Source organism: Oryx dammah, unplaced genomic scaffold (genome assembly GCF_014754425.2).
Source record: "Oryx dammah isolate SB20612 unplaced genomic scaffold, SCBI_Odam_1.1 HiC_scaffold_3, whole genome shotgun sequence".
Taxonomy (NCBI): domain Eukaryota; kingdom Metazoa; phylum Chordata; class Mammalia; order Artiodactyla; family Bovidae; genus Oryx; species Oryx dammah.
Genome location: NW_024070187.1, coordinates 20,833,376 through 20,849,825, shown reverse-complemented (window position 1 = coordinate 20,849,825; position 16,450 = coordinate 20,833,376). Strand labels below are relative to the sequence as shown.

The following is a 16,450-nucleotide window of genomic DNA, read 5'->3' as shown; positions in this document are numbered from 1 at the left end:
GGAATTGTTAGCTCTCATCTTATCCTGAAGAAGCCCAGACGAGCCCCCAAGATGAAAGGTTGTTGTTGAACCATGCAAAGACGCTGGGATCCTTGGCCTCCAGAGGAGAAGAATTCAATCTGGGGCCAGAGAAAAGGCTTGATCACTCAGAGCTTTTATATAATAAAGTTTTATTAAAGTATAAAGGAGATAGAGAAAGCTTCTGACATAGACATTAGAAGGGGGTAGAAAGAGTACCCCAAATTGATGCTTTTGAACTGTGGTGTTGGAGAAGATTCTTGAGAGTCCCTTGGACTGCAAGGAGATCCAACTAGTCAATCCTAACAGAGATCAGTCCTGGGTGTTCACTGGAAGGACTGATGTTGAAGCTGAAACTCCAATACTTTGGCCACCTGATGTGAAGAACTGACTCATTGGAAAAGACCCTGATGCTGGAAAAGATTGAAGGTGGGAGGAGAAGAGGACAACAGAGGATGAGATGGTTGGATGGCATCACTGACTTGATGGACATGAGTTGGAGTAAGCTCTGGGAGCTTGTGATGGACAGGGAAGCCTGGTGTGCTGCAGTCCCTAGCGTTGCAAAGATTTGTACATGACTGAGTGACTGTACTAAGTGGAACTGAGTGTGTATCTGTTAACTGGAGAAAGAAATGGCAACCCACTGCAATTTTCTTGCTTGGAAAATTTCATGGACAGAAGAGCCTAGTGGGCTATAGTCCATGATGTTGCAAAGAGTCATAGATGACTGAGTGACTGAGTATGCACACATTTATCTGTTAACCAAGACATGCTTTAATTTATTCTTCCAATTTGGTAACCATAAGTTTGGCTTCTATGTCCGTGAGACTATTTCTGTTTTGTAAAGTTCATCTGCGTCATCTTCTTAGATTCCATATATAAGTGATTTCATATGATATATATCTTTCTTTCTCTGACTTACTTAATATGACAATCTTTAGGCCCACCCATGTTGCTGCAAATGGCATTTCAGTCTTTTTTGTGGCTGAGTAATATTGCACTGTATATATGTACCACATCTTCTTTATCCATTCGTCTACTGATGGACACTTAGGTTGTTTCCATGTCTTGGCTATTGTAAATAGTGCTGCTATGAACCTTGGGGTGCATGTATCTTTTTGAATGAGAGTTTTTATTTTTTAGAGACATATGCCTAGGGCTGAGATTGCTGGATCATATGGTAGTTCTATTTTTAGTTTTTCAAGGAACCTCCATATTGTCCTCCACTGAGGCTGCACCAATTTCCATTCCCACTCACAATGTAGAGGTCTTCCTTTGCGGCTCAGTGGTAAAGAATCCGCCTACTACTGCAAGAAATGTGGGTTTGATCTCTGAGTCAAGAAGATCCCCTGGAGAAAGAAATGGCAACCCACTCCAGTATTCTTGCTTGGGAAATCCCATGAACAGAGGAGCCTGGTGGGTTACAGTCCATAAGGTCACAAAAGTGTTGGACATGACTTAGTGACTAAGCAGCAACAACAATCATATATATATATACATATATATAAAACAGTGCTTCATAGTGTGGTTTACTGTGGTACATGTTGCATTGGATAATGCCTGGAAAATTTTTCAAATACTCATTGCATTTTTTGCAATTCATGGGGTCACAAAGAGTTGGACACAACTGAGTGACTGAACTGAACTGAACTGAACTGAACTGATTATTATTAATAATGGCAATTATGATACCCTCACAGACTTATGTGAGAATACATTGTTGTCCTTTAGGCTATGAGTTCTCTGCTTGGAGTCACAGAACTACAACCCAGTTATCCTGATCTGACTGGATGATGCTGAAATTGTACTAAGTGACTTGGGTCAAACTGCACTTTCCCACTGAAATTTAATTTGCTTATTATTGTTTAAGCATAATCAGAAACTTGGATTAGATTAAGGTAGGAACTAGCTTGGAAGCCATTCAAAAGCCTGTAAGACTCCAAACAGAAAGAAAATAAATGATTGAATTTGAAAATTGCCATATAAAAACTACTGCTGCTTTTCAGTACATTCTTATCTCTCATAAAGAAACTTATATCTGGGGAATACACTCATGCCTCTCTAAAGAAATATTTCTAAAAGTAGTAATAAATATGAAAACTATTTTGTGTGAATACTGTGTTGAAGATATAGCAAAATGAACTTTAATTTAAATGGTGCCAATTCTCTTTCTTAATGTTGTCTGGGCAGCCTGCCACTATATTTCCCACTGTGATAATAATATAGCTAATGAAATAATTATTTGTATGAACAACCATCTTTCACTGATTTTTCCATCTGCTTTATTTTTGTTGTGTCATATGATTATATAATAATCATTCTGATTATTTTGTTTCTCGATATTTTTAATAAAATTTCACAGTCAAAGGAATTGATTATAGCCATTGGCATTAAAATAACAATGAAATCACTATCTACAAATAGACATCACCTAGGTCTTTGAAAAAATTAGTTTAAAATAAGTAAATTAATATAATGAATGTTAAGTTGAATTTAATTCCTTGTATAGTTGTATGTGAATTGAGATTTTTAAAAAGTTATATACCTAATATTCAGTCTAGGAATGTAAAAACCTGCTTCAGACACCCCCAAAATTAAACAAAAGGCAATTGAGAATGCATGATTTAGCAAGGATGAAATATTAATCAGTGATTTCATTTGACAAGAAACTCCTGGTCTTTTGAAACTGTAAGATAAAATGCAGACGTTTGTGACATAACGAGGCATTTTAAATGATTGACTCCACCAATAGCAAATAATAATTTTGTTTTTAAGTAAACTATCACTCATTTTCTTTTTTCTTTAAAGTGAAAGTCGATGATTATCTAGTGGAAAAAGATTAGATTGCAGTACATTCTTTCCCTGTGAATTAGTGATTTTGTGTAAGTCACAGAGCCTGACACAGGGGTACACTCTTGATATATTGAATTACTGTGATGTGGGTTAGAGAAGACTCTTGAGAGTTCCTTGGACTGCAAGGAGATCCAACCAGTCCATCCTAAGGGAGATCACTCCTGAGTGTTCATTGGAAGGACTGGTGTTGAAACTGAAACTCCAATATTTTTGGCCACCAGATGCAAAGAGCTGACTCATTTGAAAAGACCCTGATGCTGGGAAAGATTGAAGGCAGGAGGAGAAGGGCACGACAGAGGATGAGATGGTTGGATGGCATCACCGACTCATTGGACGTGAGTTTGGGTAAACTTGGATTTGGTGATGGACAGGGAGGCCTGGTGTGCTGTGGTCTATGGGTCATAAAGAGTCAGACACAACTGAGTGACTGAACTGAACTGAACTGGATCTACACTTCTGTATGAATCACACATTTTGATAGTTATGCTGGCAAAGATTTATAAATTTTCCCATTATTGTCTTTTTCAGTCATCCCACCATTACTCTTATCACCGATGAAAGTGGACAAAAGCATTATAAAGTCATCATCCGGCGTGCGTGTGTGCTAAGTTGCTTCAGTTGTGTTAGACTCTGCGACCCCATGGACTGTAGCCTGTCAGACTCCTCTCTCCATGGAATTCTCCAGGCAAGAATACTGGAGTGGTTGCCATGCCTTCCTCCAGGGGATCTTTCCCAATCCAGGGATCAAACCTGAGTATCTTATGTCTCCTGCATTGGCAGGCGGTTCTTTACCACTAGGGCCATGTGAGAAGCTCACAAAGTGATGACAAAGTGAAAGTTTTAGTCACTTAGTTGTGTCCGGCTCTTGAAACCTCATGGACTGTAGTCCACCAGGCTCCTCTGTCCATGGAATTCTCCAGGCAGGAATATTGGAATGGGTTGCTATTCCATTCTCCAGGGGATAATATTCCCAACCCAGAGATTGAACCTGGGTCTTCTGTATCACAGGCAGAATCTTTACCATTTGAGCCACCAGGGAAGCCCAGTTTGATGTAAATAAACCTGAAGAAGATTTTTTTTTTTTCCCCACCACAGCATTGTTTCCAGTAGCAGGAATCTAGATGCAGATTCTGAGTTAATCATTCAGGTAATGAATAAATATAACCAAGTGGAGGGTTTCCCTGGTAGCTCAGATGGTAAAGAATCTGCCTGCAATGCAGAAGACCCAGGTTTGATCCCTGGGTTGGGAAGAGCCCCTGGAGAAGGAAATGGCACCCCACTCCAGTATTCTTGCCTGAAAAATCCCATGGACAGAGGAGCCTGGCGGGCTACAGTCCATGGAGTCGCAAAGAGTCAGACAGGACTGAGGGACTAACACACACAGCAAAAAACTAGATAAATACACAGGAAGAGGAATAGATATTTTAGAAGCAGATTGAATAAAAACAGAAAAAGATTACTAGAAGTATGTGTGCTCAGTCACTTCAGCCAATACATTCTCAGTTGCTTCAGTAGTGTCCACCTCTTTGCAACCCCCATGGACTGTAGCCCACCAGGCTTCTCTGTCCATGGGATTCTCCAGGCAAGAATACTGGAGTGGGTTGCCATGCCCTCCTCCAGGGTGCTGCAAGTATACATGCAACTTATAGTTAGTACGACATACGGTCTTGTTTGACCCAAAATAACACTACATATTATTTGCCAAGGATGAATATCTACTTGAAGAAATTTATTAAACTTGTTACAGTAGATGTGTATGTAGTAAAATAAATGGTTGATTTCTTTTTAAGTTTTATGTATGCCTGTCTGTACGTATTTGCCAAAGTTTAGTTGTAGAAAGGGTGAGAGATGTGCTCTGAAGAGCATGCCTTAATGAAACCAGAGCCTCTTCTATATGCTTAGTTTTAAATTTGAGTTATGTTATACTTGAGTTATGCTAATGAGTTTTTATTTTTAGAAACACTAATTGATTCTTTTTAAAATCTCCTTGACACTTTCTGTAATTTTGCCTTTCTTTCTGAAGTTTTCCAAAAATTTCTTTTATTTTTATAGGTGGTTATTATAGTTTTATATTTTCAATAACCTATGTCCATTTGGTCCAGTATTTGATGTTTTAACCTCCCTGTTTCTTCCAGCTGTCATTTCTGTTTATTCTCAAATGTTCTCATTTTCCTCTATACAGAGTATCTTTGACCTGATGTTGACCATTTCAAAATCTATTTGTATAGATCTTGCCTAACCATGTCCACTGTGCTCCTAAAGACCTTGGTAGTCCAAGGTCTTTAAAACAATCTGATGTCTTGTGCCTCTTTGACCTTCCAAAACATGTGGACACCAGCTGTAAAGTTCCATGATGGCTGGTGTAATTTCAGCTCTTGCTTGCACTGAGGGTTTATTACTTTGGATTACTACTTCATTTTGTGGTGAGTTGAATCCTCAGCATGAGCTCTGGGTTTTGATTTATATGCCTTTTATTTTGGGAGGTAATCAGAACCAGAAGTGCAATTTACAGAGACTTGATAAGAAAAACAGTTGTTTTCCATTTCCTCTTGAGTTTTGACCTTAGTATATTTTGACCTCAGTGTGTATTTCAGACATTTTGTGCTTAGATTAAAAAAAAAATTATTCAGCATTTTCATTTTCAGCACTAAGATGGATTTTAGCAGAAGAAAATCATTAGCAAAAATTAGGAGCCTTTAATTTTAAGCTTTAGCTTTTCTGGGACTTACTTCTATTGGTATTATTAAATATGTTTGTAATATTTTCCTAAAATGAATATCAATTATCTCAATATTATCTTATGTTGAGATAATGATTGTTCATTTTTTATTATATACATGTATTATTTATTACATCAAATATGTCTAAATAGGAAAAGATCTTTTCCTGAGATTTCTATTCTTTTAAACAGCTTTATTTTAAAATTTCTGTTTCAGAGCTGTTTTCTTTAAATTACTGTAACTTTATAGTAGTTTAACATATATTTAGTCAAGATCTTCTTGTATTCTTCTGTCAAAATTTGTTTCTGTACTTATGCACTAATTTTTTCCTGTAGAATTTAAAATCAGCTTTCAGAATTTCATAGAAATATAACTGAAGTTAAATTAAGATTTTTAATTTCTAGAGAAATATTACTTTTGTAATATTGAGTATTCCAAAATAATTTTATTTAATTTAGTTGATTTCTGTATGGTGGTTGTCCCACATTTAACATTTTAAAATATCTTAGTTTAGCATTATTAAGAATAATGCTTGCTATGGGCAATTTTGTTCATGTTTTTTGGGAAATATATCTATGAATTTTCTTGTGTATAAATAGGCATAGGCTTGCTGAATCATTTAGTATATGTAAAACTTATACTACCAATTTGTTTTCCAAAGTGGTTAAAGACATGTATTCCTCATCAACATTTTATGAGTTTCAGTTGTTTTAGATTTCACTAATACTTGGTATTGTCTATTTTTTCATAGTAGTTATCCTTGTGAGTATGTAATGGTTTGTGTTTTGTAGTTCTATGATGAAAAGGAAAATTGTGCACCTTCTTTTATGCTTATGTGTTATTTGAATATCATTTTGTATGAGGAGTCTGGTGAATAATCTCATCAACGGGGTGAGACTTATTATCTCCATGTAGAGAACTTTTCACACATTCTGATAAAATTCTTTTGTCATATATATATATATCTCCCCACTATTGAGTTTTTTTTTTACCATATTAATAGCATCTTTTTTATTCTCAGAAGCTATTAACATTAATCACAACAAACAGTGGAAAATTCTTAAAGAAATGGGAATACCAGACAAGTTTACCTGTCTCATGAAAAACCTGTATGTGGGTCAAGGAGCAATAGTTAGAACCAGAAATGTAACAACTGACTGGTTCAAAATTGGGAAAAGAGTATGATAAGACTGTATATTGATTGTCACCTGCTTATTTAACTTCTGTGCAAAGTTATTGTTTAGTTGCAAAGTTGTGTCTGATTCTTCATGATCCCATGGACTATAGCCCACCAGACTTCTCTTTCCATGGGACTTCCCAGGCAAAAACACTGGAGTGGGTTGAAATTTCCTTCTCTGAATGATCTTCCTGATCCAGGGATGGGAACCCATGTCTCCTGTGTCTCCTGCACTCGCGGTTGGATCCTTTACTACTGAACCATCAGGGGAGCCCTCTATGCAGAGTACGTCATGCGAAATGCTGGGGCGGATGAATCAGAAGCTGGAATCAAGATTGCTGGGAGAAATATCAACAACCTCAGATATGCAGATAATGCCACTCTAATGGCAGATAGTGAAGAGGAGCTAAGCAGCTTCTTAATGAGGGCGAAAGAGGAGAGTGAAAACGCTAGCTTGAAACTCAACATTCAAAAAAACCCTAAGATCATGGCATCTAGTCCCATTATTTCATGGCAAATAGAAGGGGGAAAAGTAGAAACAGTGACAGATTTTTATTTTCTCCAAAATCACTGCAGACAGTGACTACAGCCATGAAATTCAAAGACACTTGCTCCTTGGAAGGAAACTATGACAAACCTAGACAGTGTATTAAAAAGCAGACACATCACTTTGCTGACAAAGGTCTGTATAGTCAGTTATGATTTTTCCAATAGTCATGTAAGGATGTGAAAGACGGACCATAAAGAAGGCTGAACACAGAAGAATCGATGCTTTTGAAGTGTGGTGCTGGAAAAGACTCTTAAGAGTCCTTTGAACTGCAAGGAGATCAAACCAGTCAATCATAAAGGAAATCAATCCTGACTGTTCATTGGAAGGACTGATGCTGAAGCTGAAGCTCCAATACTTTGGCCACCTGATGTGAAGAGCTGACTCATTGGAAAAGACCCTGATGTGAGGAAAAATTGAAGGCAGAAAGAGAAGGGGGTGGCAGAGGATGAGATGGTTAGAAAGCGTCACTGACTCAGTGGACATGAATTTGAGAAAATTTGGGGAGATAGTGGAGGACAGAGGGGCCTGGTGTGCTGCAGGCCATGGGATCACAAAGAGTTGGAAATGAGTTAGCAACTGAACAACCAAAAAACAACTGAATGTGAGTTTTTATCATGAATGTGAGTTGAATATTAGCAAATGCTTCCTTATCTCTCAAGATGAGAATGATTTTCTTTTCCCTCTTGTTGGTGATGGGTTTAGTCACCAAGTTGTGTCCAACTCTTGTGACCCCACGGACTGTTGCTGCCTGGCTCCTCTGTCCATGGGGTTCTCCAGGCAAAAATACTGGAGCAGGTTGCCATTTCCTTCTCCAGGGGTTCTTCCTGACTTGGGGACTGAAGCCAGGTCTCCTGCATTGCAGGCAGATTCATAACCAACTGAGCTAGGAGGGAAGTCCTTTCCCCTGTGTATCTGATAACCTTTCGCCTTTTCCAATTTTAAACATCAACTTACATCCCCATAATAAAAATAATTTATGCATGATATATTACATAAGTTTTTTCCAATTGTAGTAAAAAAAATATAGAAATTGCACAAATTTATATTTTGGCAGAACTTTCACTTTTCACTTTCATGCATTGGAGAAGGAAATGGCAACCCACTCCAGTATTTTTGCCTGGAGAATCCCAGGGACGGGGGAGCCTGGTGGGCTGCCGTCTCTGGGGTCGCACAGAGTCGGACACGACTGATGTGACTTAGCAGCAGCAGCATCTTCCTGTGAAAACATGAGCGCAAACTAATGACCATACTCATTAGTCCCCCAGATTCCTCATGCCTGTGTATGTGCTGTTGCTTCAGTCGGGTCCGACTCTGCGACCCTATGGACTGTAGCCCCCCAGTCTTCTCTGTCCATGGGATTCTCCAGGCAAGAATAGTGGACTGTGTTGCCATGCCCTCCTCCAGGGGATCTTCCAGACCCAGGGATCAAACCTGCGTCTCCTAGGTCTCCTGCATTGGTGGGCAGGTTCTTTACCACTAGCGCCACCTGGGAAGCCCAAATTTCTCGTCCCCTTTAGTAATTATTTTTCCTATGCTTCCCAGGCACATCCTGTTTTCAGACAACCATTAACATACTTTTTGTCTCTGTATAGTCTCTAAAATTTCATTTAAGTGATATCATAGACTATGTGCATTTTTTGGTCTAGTTTTCTGTTTCTCTAGGATATTTACTTTGAGATTCATCTATGCTGTTACAGTTACTGATAGTTCATTTTTCTATATTACAAAGTATTATGAATGTGCCATAACATGTTTATTGTTTAATCAGTTGAAAGACCTGAGTTATTTTCAAATTTAGGTTATTAAAAACAGTCCACCTTAAAGTGTCATATATTATACCATGTTATAGATATCATAAGAACCTTGAAGTATTTTGCTTCTGTTTCTTTTCTCTCTCAGCCTTTCTGTAATTGTTTTCATATATTATCTAAATTGACTTCATTGTTTTTATTTCTGCTTAAAGGTCAACATTTGGAAAAGAGACTTAAAGATTCATATTTCCATCTAGAGTAATTTTCTTTCTTCCTAGAGAATTCCTTTGCTATTGCTGGTAGAAAATGAATCTTTATTTCTCCTTTGTTTGAAAAATGTTTTTCACTGGTACTGAATTGTAGTTTTCATCGTTTGTCCTTTAATACTTTCTTTAAAGATAACTGGCCACTGTCTTCTTGCTTGGATAGTTTCCGACAAGAAATCTTTTTTATTATGTAGTGTACCTTAGTGTATCTTTTTTCTCTTGCTGGTTTTAAAATATTTTCTCTTGTTTACTGCTTTTGAGAAGTCTGCCTATCATGTACTTTGATGTAATTTTATTCCTGTTTCTTGTTCTTAGGGTTATTAATTCATGTAAAGAAATGTTTTAAGTGAATTTAGTGAATTCATTGTTGCTTATAAATAACTGAGAAATTAATCTAATAATATTTTGCAAAAAATTCTTCCTTGGAAGTTATAGCTAATATCCTAGAATTGACAATGTAAGCTAATAGGAGGAAATAATTTCAAATATAAGCTTTTCACTGTATGCTTAGTTTCAAATATAAGCTTTACACTGTCCATTACTGAGACTGCACTGTGCCTCAAAATAGTCTGCATAAAAGGAAAAATTCGTTACATATGTGTTATTAAAAGGGAAAGGAAATAGTCTGAAACATTCTGAAAGCTGCTGCTGTTTAAAAGCGGGTGTTCTATTCATGTATGTATGAGTATGTGTGTGTTAGAAATAATCCACGGTAGTATTTTCCAAAACAAAAAAAAAGCTGATTTATGAACAAATAAAGATTATAGAAAACATAATTCCTCAAGTCCCTGTAACTTTCTTCTAAGGTCTTGTGAATGTCAATCCATTGACTTGTATTGTGGCTGTGTTTCCATTAATTATCACCTTCATTAGTCACTCAGCACACAATGATTGCAGCCACTCTGATATGAACAATAGTCAGTGTTGTAAGGCAAATGCCATTAAGCATCATCTTTTTCAAGTCTAAAAATAAACTCAAAAAGCAGCCAGGTTTGAATCTGTGATTTTCCTAAATTCTTGATTCCTTGGAAATCATTCTAATGTCCTAAGAATAATCCTAATATCCTAAGGATAATCACTTTTTTTCAAGAGTAATGAATCAGAGGTGTAACATATTCTAGATTTGACTGGTTTCTGTTAAATAAATATTAAATTTTTAGGGCAAATCTTACATGGAAAAGGTATATGCTCCTTTTCTTATATCATTAAGTTTGATTTCATAATATTTTGTTTAGAATATTTGTGTCTATGTTCATGAGAGATGTTGATCTGCAGTTGAGTTTTCTCCTTCCAGTTTTATTGTGATATAGTCAACATACAGCACTGTATAAGTTTAAGATGTAAAGCATAAGGATTGACTTGCAAAAACCATGAAATGATTACCACAGTAAGTTTAGTGAACATCCATCATCTTATATAGTGTGTGTGCTCAGTCCTGTCCAACTCTTTGAGACTCCATGGACTGTAGCCCACCACTCCTCTCTCCGTGGGATTCTCTAGGCAAGAATACTGGAGTGGGTTGCCATTTCCTCCTCTAGGGGATCTTCCCGACTTAGGGATCTAAACTACATCTCTTATGTTTCCTGCATTGGAGGCAGGTTCTTTACCACTAGCACAACTGGGTTACAAATTGTCCAGGCAATAATACTCGAGTGGATTGTCATTTCCTATGCCAGGGGATCTTCCTGACTCAGGGATTGAACCTGTGTTTCTTGCGTTTCCTGCATTGGCAGGTGGATTCTTTACCGCTGCACCACCTGGAATCCTACACATCTTAAAATACAGGTGCTCAATTTTGAATTAAAAAAATTTTAAACAGTTTTATTACTTTTTTTATAAGTATGGAGTCACACTGTTTTTCTAAGCTCTTCGTAAACAGGCTTCAGCAGGAGGAAAAAGGTGAAAGTAAAATGTTGGAAGAAAACTTCCAACATGTTTCTAAAGTTAGTTCTAATTACTTCACTGCCCCTATTTTTATTTTTCACTTTCTTCTAAAAACCTGCCTTGTTTTGTCTGCACATGTTGAAACTAGGGTGCCTTTGTGGTTCTGTCTGAAAGTACCCACCCTTCCTACTTTTTTTTTTTTTTTCTCTTCTGCATTTCTTGGTGTCTCTTGCTCCTTCTCAATTCACAAGTCTGATCTCATATATATTTTATAGAAATAGACAAGACTCTGCAGTCAATGGCATACTCCAATTTATCTCATGGTTACATGTTTTTTTTTAGCCATTACATCCTTCAACTTGGGAATCAAAAGAAAGGGCAGTGCTCACCTTGGAAGCACATATGGCAAAATTAGAATCATACAGAGATTAGCATGTCCTCTGCAAAGATGATGTAAATTTGTGATACATTTCATATTTTCCCACCTGTATGAAAAGATGTATCACACATCATTAGGGAATTGGAAAATTTTTTTTTAATGAGATTGTTTCCAAGACATATATATTAGAATAACCAAAATCCAAAACACTGCAACATCAAATGCTGGCAAGAATGTGGAGCAACAGAGAAAATACAGTCATGCTGGTGGGAATGCAAAATGGTACAACCCCCTTGAAAGACTGTTTGGCAGTTTTTTCTAAAAAATAAACATACTCCTACCATAAGATCCAGAAATCACATTCCTTGGTATTTACCCAAATGAGTGGAAAGCTTATGCCAAGATAGAAACCTGCACGTGGATATTTAAAACAGTTTTAGTCATAGAACTTCAGTAGGTGAATGGATCAACTGGTCCATCCAGACAATGGAGTATTATTCAGTGAGCTATCAAGGCATGACAGGACACAGAGGAAACTTCAATGCATATTAGTAAGTGAAAGAAGCCAATCTTAAAAGACCACATACGATAATGAATCCAGCTGTAAGACATTCTAGAAAAGATAAAACTATAGAGATAGCTAAAAAAACATAAAAGAAAAAGATCAATGGTTGCCAGGGGCTAGAGGGGAGGAAGGGATAAGTCAGTGGAACACAGGGGATTTTTAGAGCAGTGAAACTATTCCGTAAAATACATGCCACTACATTCATAAAAATCCACACAACATATAACACCAAGAATGGTACAAATGAACTTATTTGGAAAACAGAAATAGACTCACAGCTGTAGAAAACAAATTATGGTTACCAGAAGGGAAAGGAGGCTAGGAGGGGTAAATTGGGAGATTGGAGTTGACACGCTTTTATATACAAAATATATAACTAATAAGGACCTTACTGTGTAGCACAGGGACCTCTCCTCAGTATTCTGGAATGAGCTGTATGGAAAAAATCTAAAAAAGAGCGAATATTTGTATATATATATAACTGAATCACTATGCTGTACATTTGACACTTAATATTGTAAATCAACTACAATCCGGTAAAATTTAAAAAAAGAGTGAACCCTAATGTAAACTACAGGCTTTGAATGATGGTTATTGTTCTATTCATTGACTCTAAAACGGTGACATAACAGATTGGGCCCTCTCTTCATGGAGTTCTGATCCTAGTGGAAGATTGAGCCAATAAGATATGTAATAAAAAATTAAATGAAGGGCCTAGTTCATATTTTATACTCCCTTCTTGTGCAAACAATTTTTCTTGTTCTCTCTCTTCTTTGCACTCATACAAATGCATACACAGGAATTCACACATTAACACACACACACAGCTATGCATGTACCTACGGGCCTGGTTGAAGGACCTCAGAAGAGTAATGATATCTAGGGATACAACCTCTGCTACTTTATGCCGTGGCTAATTCCCTTCTAAGTGACTTATTTTCCCTTGAGATTCTTTGGAATGTATTGATCCTTGGAAAATCGATGTTTTATAATAGATGAGAGTAAGAACAGGGGCATATAAATTGGAAAGGTGACTGGGTGACTATTTTCTATGACCTGGTCTAACTTTGAAAATGTAACCCTTAATTTGTTAAGTCTCAGACAAGAGTATTATTCCAATACATTTTTAACATTACAACTCTGTTTAAAGTACACCCTGTTCTTCAAGGGATAAACTTTAAGCTCTTTGTCATTTGTGAACATGACTCTGAACAGTTACACTAACAAAATCAATAAACTTTAATTCCTTAACAGTACAAACTGTTATAATTCTAAGTGGAATAACTTATGTTCTTCTTTACTTTGAGTTTTTTTAATGAATTGTTTGAAGGCTTGTGGTAAATTATATAATGAGACATGTCAGAAATCTTGAAAAATCTCATAATGAGAGCAAATCTACAAGAAAATGCTTTCTCCATCTATGCAGATTCTGTGTCCTTCCATGGTGGACTGGTGCGGTGTTAAGTCCCCAGCCTGAGGAGCAAGCTGTGGGCAGCTGTGGGAAAGATGGTGATGAAGGAGGACGAGAAACCCGGTGCCCTTCTCTACTTTCTCTCTGCCAAGATATAGTCTGCACCAGCCAAGGCCTGTCAGCTGTTTCCACTGGGGAGTGACCTAGCCGGATTGAGCAGAATTACCATGATGTTCCCCCTGATTTTCCACTAGAAAACCAGTCTTATGCACCAGGTTCAGTTTTCTTGAGGGTTAAGGCTGAGGATGGGTTTCCCTGGTGGGTCAGATGGTAAAGAATCTGCCTGCAGTGAGGGAGACCCAGGTCAGATCCCTGAATTGGGAAGGTCCCCTGGAGAGAGAATCGCTGCCCACTCCACTATTCTTGCCTGGAGAATCCCATGGACAGAGGAGCCTGACGGGCTACAGTCTATGAGGTCAAAGAGAGTCAGACACGACTGAGCAACTGAAAAACAAGGGCCGAGGATATTCAGTCGTCTACCTTGTTTTCAGTAAATGTAAATTGATCCTATAAGCAAATCAAAAATGAATAAGTACATAAATAAGTAAATAAGTAAGAATGAAAAAGCCCTCTTAATTCTAATTTTATTTCCACCTTTTCTCCAAATCTCCCTTTGAGCTCCATTCCAGTGGTCATCCTATTTATATTTTTACAATACATTATTCTTAGAATCTAATGGTGTGTTCACTCAGCTGTGTCTGTCTCTTGTGACCCTTTTGGACTGTAGCCTGTCAGGCTCTTCTGTCAAAGGGATTTTTCAGGCAAGAATACTGAATTGGGTTGCCATTTCCTCTTCCAGGGGATCTTCTTGACCCAGGGATCGAACCTGTGTCTTTTGCATTGGCAGACAGATTCTTTATCACTGAGCCATTGGGGCAGCCCAGATATAGTGGTAATGTCCATAAAATCCTATCATTCCTGGTTAAACAGAATATGACGATATATTGACAATTTTATTTTTACCCCTTCCCCAAAGAAAATGGCATTGTACAAATAAATGTAGCAGTAATACCAGAATATTTTTAAAATGCCAGAGTCACTAATTCACAAGCAAGTTAGGGTGGAAGCACTACTGGAAAATAAGATGGAGTTAGATTGGATGTTTCGTCTTTATCCAGTTCTCAGTTGATCGTCTCTTTTTCTGTTACCACAGTCTTCCTAATCAACAGCAGTTCCTGCTAGTGTGATTCAGAGTTGAGGAAATAAATTTTTCTTTTTAACATGAAGGTCACAGAATGATTTAAAAATCCATTCACCTGTTTAACAACTTCTCTCTTACTTGGCTGGAAAAACAGTTGGAGAGCCACCTGGCTTTTCCTCAAAGCATCGTAAGGCAGCATGCTCCATGGAGAACAAAAGTGAGTATTCTGTTTTAAATCAAACATCCAGACATTTTCTCACCCAGTAAAAGAAGCTGAAGATTGATTGTTTATTTGTGTCCTAGGGCCATGTTCATGAATTTGCACAAACTGGTGACGTGAAACAATAGAAATGGAATCCATCGATTCTGGGAGCTAGAAGTTTGAAATCAAGGAGCCATCAAGATGAGGCTCCTCTGAAGGCTTTAGGAGAGAAGCTTTGCTTACCTCTTCTGGGCTTCTGGGGGTTGCTGGCAGGCCTTGGTATCCCTGGCTGCAGCTGCACCCCTTTCCTCCCTGCACAGGGCCTTCTTCCTCTGTGACTGTACATTCGCTGACTTTTCTTTCAGGGACACTAGTCTTTCAGGGACACAAGACTTCGGATCTACACTAATCTAGTATGACCTGACTATAACTTAAATAATTACATCTGTAAAGACCTTACTTTCAAAAAAGGTGACATTCTGAGGTTATGAGTAGACATCAATTATGGAGGGACAGTATTATTGGGTTTCCTACATGACTCAATGGTCAAGAATCCACCCACTAAGGCAGAAGATGCAGGAGACATGGGTTCAATTCCTGGATTGGGAAGATCCCCTGGAGGAGGCAATGGCAACCCACTCCAGTATTCTTGCCTAGAGAATCCCATGGAGAGAGGAGTGGTGGGCTACAGTCCATGGGGTCTCAAGGAGTGAGACACGATTGAGCAACTGAGCATGCACACGCGTTATTTCCCTACTACAATTCTCAAAGTAAGTCTGTAACAGGTAAGTCTGGTTGCCAGGGAACTCAGAATAATAAGCAAATTTCCTGTCCTCCATGTGGGAAAAAGTGTCTACCAGTTGGGATTAACTTGGGAGTAATTTCAACTTCAAAGGGAAAGTGAGCATCACCATAAAAGCTAAGAAAGTGTTCACTTGTGCCTGAAAACATAACAAGATAACTTTATTCTGTTAACATTTTATAGAGGTTTAATATTAAAATATATTGAATAGGATTACTAACAGAGTAAGAAATGGTTTGGTGTCTACATATACCTTATTCACCTCTGGGAAGCATAATAGTTTGGATGCCCATTATCTGCATATAGATTTTCTTTTAATCCTTCTGTTTGTCTAATTATCTTAGGCACAGTCCCATTGCTAATAAGCATATGGTCATTCCAGTTTATCCAAAGGTATTCGAAAGAAATCACAGTAAATAGAAACACTCACTCTTTCTAGAATGTGAAAATATTCAGTTTGGGATTATCAGAATTAAGATATGAAATCTTGCCTTTAAAAATTCTCTAGCCATTTTGTCAAAATGATCCAGGCTATTTACTCCAGATAATGGAAAGAAGACATGATTCTGGAAATTATGCAAATCCAAATCGTCCCTTGTGCAGTGCATCAGTAAGAAAAGATTTTGTGACACCTACTGGCGGACAGGAATTTTACTGTGTGGTTCTGGAAG

General features: G+C 37.6%; 1 pseudogene; it reads left to right on the top strand.

Moving 5' to 3' along the window:
* Positions 1–11,600: 11,600 nt before the first annotated feature.
* LOC120862334 lies at positions 11,601–11,700 on the top strand (annotated as a pseudogene).
* Positions 11,701–16,450: the final 4,750 nt, after the last annotated feature.